The following is a 6,268-nucleotide window of genomic DNA, read 5'->3' as shown; positions in this document are numbered from 1 at the left end:
CTCCCTGGAACAAAACTTCCCTCGCACATCTTCCCTCACTTTAATTGTTAGATTCCTCTGTAGCACTGCAGCATCCTAATGGCTGCAGTGCACATTCCCCTTCTCCTCACCCTACCTGGCTTGTCAGACATGTCTTACCCCTTGCTTCCAAGCCCTCTGACCCCCCCAATCAAGAATCAAATCCCAATGGACTCCTTAAGCAGAGGCAGGTTCCTAACAAACTGCTGAGCCCGTGGAAACTGGTCACTCAGCTCAGCCCAAAGAAGGAAAACCTCAAGTTTTGTCCTCTATCTGCAAGAACAAAAGTTGTGTGTACCAGGCTGGACCACTGGCACACCTCTCTCTCTGCTCAGCAGTGGGAAGAACATCACACAGAGGAGGCTGAGAAATCTGACTAAGCAATCCCTTTGCTTCTTGGTTTTTGTATCTCAGGAGATTCCAAAGCCTTGAGTAGCACCCTTGTGCTTACCTCTTCTGATGTGAATTTTCTCTGCCACAAGTAGACTTTTCCAACAATTTGCTGACTTATCTAACAGCTATTTCATTCAGCCCACAGATGAACAGGTAACATTGTAATGATAGTGCCATGAGGTCTCATCTAGAGTTTAGAGATTGAACCAAGTTGTTATGGACTTCCTACCACCACTCAAGAGAAGCAGAAGTGAGAAGAGAGTGAGAAGAGTCTGAAAGATGACAAAAAAGATGGACACACTCTTTAGATGCCTTTGATTTCCTCCACAGGATGGGTTCTTCCTAGAAGTGCCAATGAAATCTAACACAGCTAGGTCAGAGACCCCAGAGATTTGGAAGCACGTGGAAAGGAAGAAGGTTCTGTTAAGAGTAGAATACAGTGAGAGAGATTTGGAGTGGAGAAGGCATTCAGTCCATTCATGAAATGCCATCTTGATGTGTTTCCCACAAGCTGTTCTGAGAATTATGCAAAGACTGCTTATAACATGATGTAGAAATAAGGTCACACCAAAGTATCTCTGCAAGACAATAATTTAATAGCAAAATCTCTGAGATATTTTCTGCCTGCTTATATAGGCAGATTAAGTTTTCCTTCCCAGAAATTATATTTGATGTGAAATGTAATAGGTACAGAATCATTGTCAAATATCGTTTTTTAATAGTAACAGACAGCCAACAGCCTTTTGCTGCTATTTCTAGGAAAACAAAGAAGCTCTCCCCAGACATTGAATATTATCAGTATTATCAGCTTCTACAAGTGACAGGCCAAAGATTTCAGATTTTTGTGTGTGTACTGATGCATGTACAGATACATAATTTAACTGTAGCTTTGGCATGTACTGCCACTGCATGGTTACTTATTTTTAGCACATTCTGTTCTAAAAAAAATGGGCCAGAAGTGTGTTTCAAAGTCATCTTTACACTTGCTTGTTTCAACAGCTAATAATGAAATTGCTTCTTTTTCTTTAAAGCAGTAGTAGAATAAAATGGGAACAGGTAATGACCTTTCTCACTAGCCATTCACACTGATACTGTCCAGAATCACATAGCTTTTTTATCTGTCACATCTGCCATAAGAAAGAGACTTGCCAAGGTAGAAAGATGAAAGCCTGTTTCTGGAATCCAGGTTTTAGGGACAGGTTCAGGCCTGACAACATATTTCACAGTCATCCTATCCACATATTTTCTCTAGATTCTGATGCAAGGTATGTATAAGAATGACAAAAGCACATACATGGTTTTCAGCTTCTGGTATTTCAGACAGGAATAGTCTGTGATGGCAAAATAGAAGGTACCAGTAAACCTTTGGTGCCTATAGATTCTTTGTTCCTGCTGTGAGCTCTTCTGCTGACATTCTGGGCCTTTCTGTTCATTAGCTGTATAAAAGAGGCTTGCTCTGAATGAAGACTTGGCAGTGCAGATCACATGGAGAATTACAAGAGCTTTTGCATTGCCTAGCTGTAGTTCATGCTTGAACAGAAAAAAAAAAAAAGGAAAAAAAAGAAGCCCTTTAATATAATTGCCAACCACTTGAATAAGCAGGTGGGATTTTCAACCTTTATTTTGACAATTGAAGACACAAATTAAAGTGCCAGAATCCAGGAGGAAAAGCTGATATACATCTGAATGAAAGATGTTTGCACACTACTTTCCCTGACTCAGCCTACTCCACTCCAACAGGGGCTGGTATCAGAGATACTCTGTTTCTCACTGAGGCATTTCACCAGGCAGAAGTGTGAGGTTAACAGATGGAAATGGGAAAGTTGTTCGGGCTTTTTTTTTTTTTCCAGGGAAATCCTGGTGACAGTCAGATTTAGCCTGAAGGTGTAATCTCATGTTTTCACTTGTATTGACTTGTTATGTGATTCTGTGCTACAGAAATGGAACAGTTTGAACAGAACGGTGGTCTAAAATAACTTTCCAGATCATTGCAAGGTGTTTACATCATCCACTTTGGGCACTGAAATAGTCTGTTAGTAACAGAAGACCACATAAGGCTGCCATGCGTTTTGTATAAGTAAATGAAATATTGTGAAAACAAAAGTGAAGGTAAAGGGCTTGTGCTTGCAATGACTGCATCTGACTCCTTATGCTTTTGTGTGCTGTTGCCTCAGGTTGTAAAATCTTTAAGAAAGAGATTCTGCCTTCCTCCAAGTGGTGAAGTGTTCCTCCCCCAGATGGTTAAGTACTAACAAACCACTGAAATAATCCTTTGCAGCACTATTAAGACAAAGCAGTTGTCTCTACATATTCATATGCAAAAAGAAAATAAAGAAGGAAGATCTGTGAGAGAAATGTAGGCTTGGTCCCTCCATCACTGTCACTGAAGCAGACCTATAGATATAAATCAAGAAAATTAAGTAATTAAGGGAAGAACAAAGACTCAGTTTCTAAAATGAAGCTGTAAGACAATCAGCCTCAACAAAATGAGCTTCAGGGTGTGGTGCTTCATCTGATGTTAATGGATGTAGAACTCCTGGAACCTCCAGACTTACAGGAGCACCTGACAGCTGTGCATGTAGTGTTTTGCCACAGTTCTACCCTCGGGATGATGATAAGGATTTAGCACCATAGAGGGTCCAGCTAGTGCAGTGTAGAGTTTGTGGTTAATGATTCTGTACTGGGACACCACACTGTCCTGAGATTAAAATCTGTGGATTCAGGAGATCTGTGAGAAAAACATGGCTGTCTACCTGTTTCAGGAGGCTGCCACTTACCTCCTGTCACCAGCAGGTACCACTATAAACCTGACTGTTGTACATCTCTTGTACCCCGTGCAGCAACATTTGATGAATACTGCCAGAGGGTAGAAGACTCAATACTAGTAAGGAGAGAGAAAGGGCCAAAAAGCAAAAACTGGGGAGGAGTAGGAAGGGTCTGTAATATGAGAATCGGGCATTGGTGTGACTGCTGTAGCAGGATGCTATGAGATGCTACACTATAAGAAAAGTAGGAAAATTAGAGGGAGTTCAGGAAAGCACCACATGAATGAATTAAGGGGTGTCAGGCAGTGGATCAGAGTGTGCCTCAAGAAGGAGAGTCTCTTTATCGATGAAAAGGCTAAGGGGTGTCTTGGTCAAAATCCTTAAGGACCCAGTTGTGAAATAAACCTTTGATGATAGAGGTTCTCTCCTGCTGAGCACTGTGTTACCAGGAGGTAATGGCCAGAAGCTGATGCCAGATAAAACTCAGAGTGGAAACGTTGCAGATTTCCAACAGCCAGCATAATTTCTGTGGGAGCGGTCTCTGGGGGATTGCGCAGGGTCATCCATCACAGGTGGTTTTGAAATCAAGATTAGAGTTGTGCAGATTGTTTTCATGGGACTATTTTTGTTCAGTTGTGGTCTACACTGATGTTGAACCACCAGTTATACACCGATGTGCTATCCTGTGTTGTTCCATGTGTATATGAGGATCACGTGGGAAGTGAAGAGAATATTATTGTATAAGGCAAGTTTTCAAAAAATCACAATTCCTCTGAGAGCATCAAGGAGCCAGCTGCAAGGAGAAAAGCAGCTTTAGAAGGTCACATCATACCACATAAACCAGCAAAAAAACCCAATATCTCTGCATTACCACATGAATTTCTTTAGCGTGAGCCCTCAGCACCTCAGTAATGCAGATTCGGAAAGAGAACGTCAGCTCCAGCTCAGGACACATCCAGGCGAAAGAAAGGAAAAAGTATCACTGGAAATGCAACTGAAAGGAGAGTGTTGTTTGGTAAAGTGGCAGACAAAAGGTTAAGTGTGAGCCCAGTTAGCAGGTGAAGTTAAGCAAATGAGTAAATGCTTTCTTATATGGGGGAGGGTATTTTGCTGAGAGTAGATAACACACAGACAGATATCCTGTTTCTCCATTGAACTCTGCTAATTTGCTATTGAAAATCCAGGAAAATAGAGCTTGTTTTGTGTCTAACTCATTTTAATGTGAGAACTGGCTCTTGATTGACTGGAGAAGCAGAGCTTATTTCTGGGCAGATAGTTCCACTGCAAATGTACGTTTATTTCCACTAGATTTTTTTTTTATAACCACAGGAGATTTGAGAAACTTCAAAGCCTTCCGAAGTGCCAGACAGCAGAGTGCACATTGTGTATTTGCAATAAATGGCTGCCTCCTAGAGGTGACAATATTTTTCTTACAGTTTCTGTTTAGCGTTTATAACGTGCCAGAGTTTCAACCTTTTGCAACACCAATGCTGTAAAGGATACTTTGAAGAGAAAATCTTTGGATCTTGTACTTTTAGTTAAAATTATATCTCCAGCTGTGTTAAGGCTGCAAAGCCAAAAAAATTCAAGAATTATGGTTGCCTGTAAAGCCTTAGCTCTATCCACTTTCATGTCAGCCTTGTCTTTAAACCTTTAAGTACAGGATAACACCATTTTATTTGAAAACGAACAGTGAATAGCTTGCTGATAAGATGCACTCTGATAATGAATCAGGGTTATATACTGAACACATCTGGGTTTTATATGTGTCTTCCAAAGAAGGAGTAGATAAAGAAAAATATTATTCCAAATTACTGGCTGATATTACAGTTTAAGCAGCTAGAAATATGCACCATAATTACATGGGGGTTTTCTAATTTAATTTACACCCAACCTGGCACTTGTGGCAAGATCTGTGTGCTCATTTCCATGGCAAAATTCTATGGAAGTTGCGTTGGAACCTGAGCAGCACTGTGTGGTACTAAGCTGAAAAAAAGTCGCCTACAACTGTTCTTTAGGAGGTACCACTGTGTGAGAAAGCCCAAGCAGGCAAGCAGTCCTGGCAGCAGAGCTTGGAGGCTCTGCCTTCCACATCTGCTCCTCATCCCACTGTCTCTCTGACTGCAGATACCACTGTCATTGCAGAAATACTTCCAGAGAAAGAGAGGAAAGACCCATCAAAAATGCTGTCATATCTTTCACTGCACTTCAAGAATCAAACTAGCAGCAAAATGGCCAAAGCAACATCTGCTTTTGTGTCAGTTAATTCCAGTTCTAGAGCAGATTGCTTTTCCTTTAAGAGTTACATAGAGCTTTTTCCTTTCCAGTCTAAAATTGGGTGTCATCAAACAAAATCAAGTTCATAGATGGATCAGAACAGATGACTCAAGGTGTGGAACTGGTTGTGTAAAGGAATGAAAGAGCAAATTACAGCTCCTCAGCCTGGAAAAGGGATACTGCAAGGGAAGAGGAAAGAGGTCTCTCAAATCCTAAGTGAATGGGAGAAACTGGCTGGGGATCAGCTTCCCAATTCCAGTATAAGAACTACAGGGAAGAATCAAGTAGGACTCACATTCGAAACAAGGGGGAAGTATCCTACATGTTTGCCCTGTTCTTAATGTGCTTTTCTAGGTTGCCACTTTTGGCCCATGCCAGACAGAGGCCACAGAGTCAGAGAGACCTGTGGTTATTCTAGCAGATGTCACATGCCATACAAAATTTTATTTCCCACATCTTTTAGGAAAAACCCTGAGAATCAGCTTGGTTTTTGGAAGCATTTTGACTCACTGACTCATGTAAAGTTGGTCTCTTATTGTTTCATTCCATGTTTCCTTTGAGTCTCAGTGAAAGTTTTCATGTATCCCCTCCATCTGTCAAAGAGGCACCAGCAGAAAGGCACAGCGAACAGACTGGGAACTGGGCTGCTCCATGTAGTCACTCCCTATGTTTATTGGGGTCTTCTGCTGGCTACCTCAATCAGTAGAAGCTGCAAGTACCTCAGCAGTGGTAATTCTTAACATCCAATGGTGAATCACTTTTAGTCCTTCTAATATCAAGAACAGTACAGGAGTATTTTTCCCTAAGATGACGTT

Source organism: Agelaius tricolor, unplaced genomic scaffold (genome assembly GCF_023055355.1).
Source record: "Agelaius tricolor isolate 1412-34295 unplaced genomic scaffold, bAgeTri1.0.p SCAF_5, whole genome shotgun sequence".
Classification (NCBI taxonomy): domain Eukaryota; kingdom Metazoa; phylum Chordata; class Aves; order Passeriformes; family Icteridae; genus Agelaius; species Agelaius tricolor.
The sequence above is the reverse complement of the archived record's forward strand: the minus strand, read 5'-3'. Positions refer to the sequence as shown.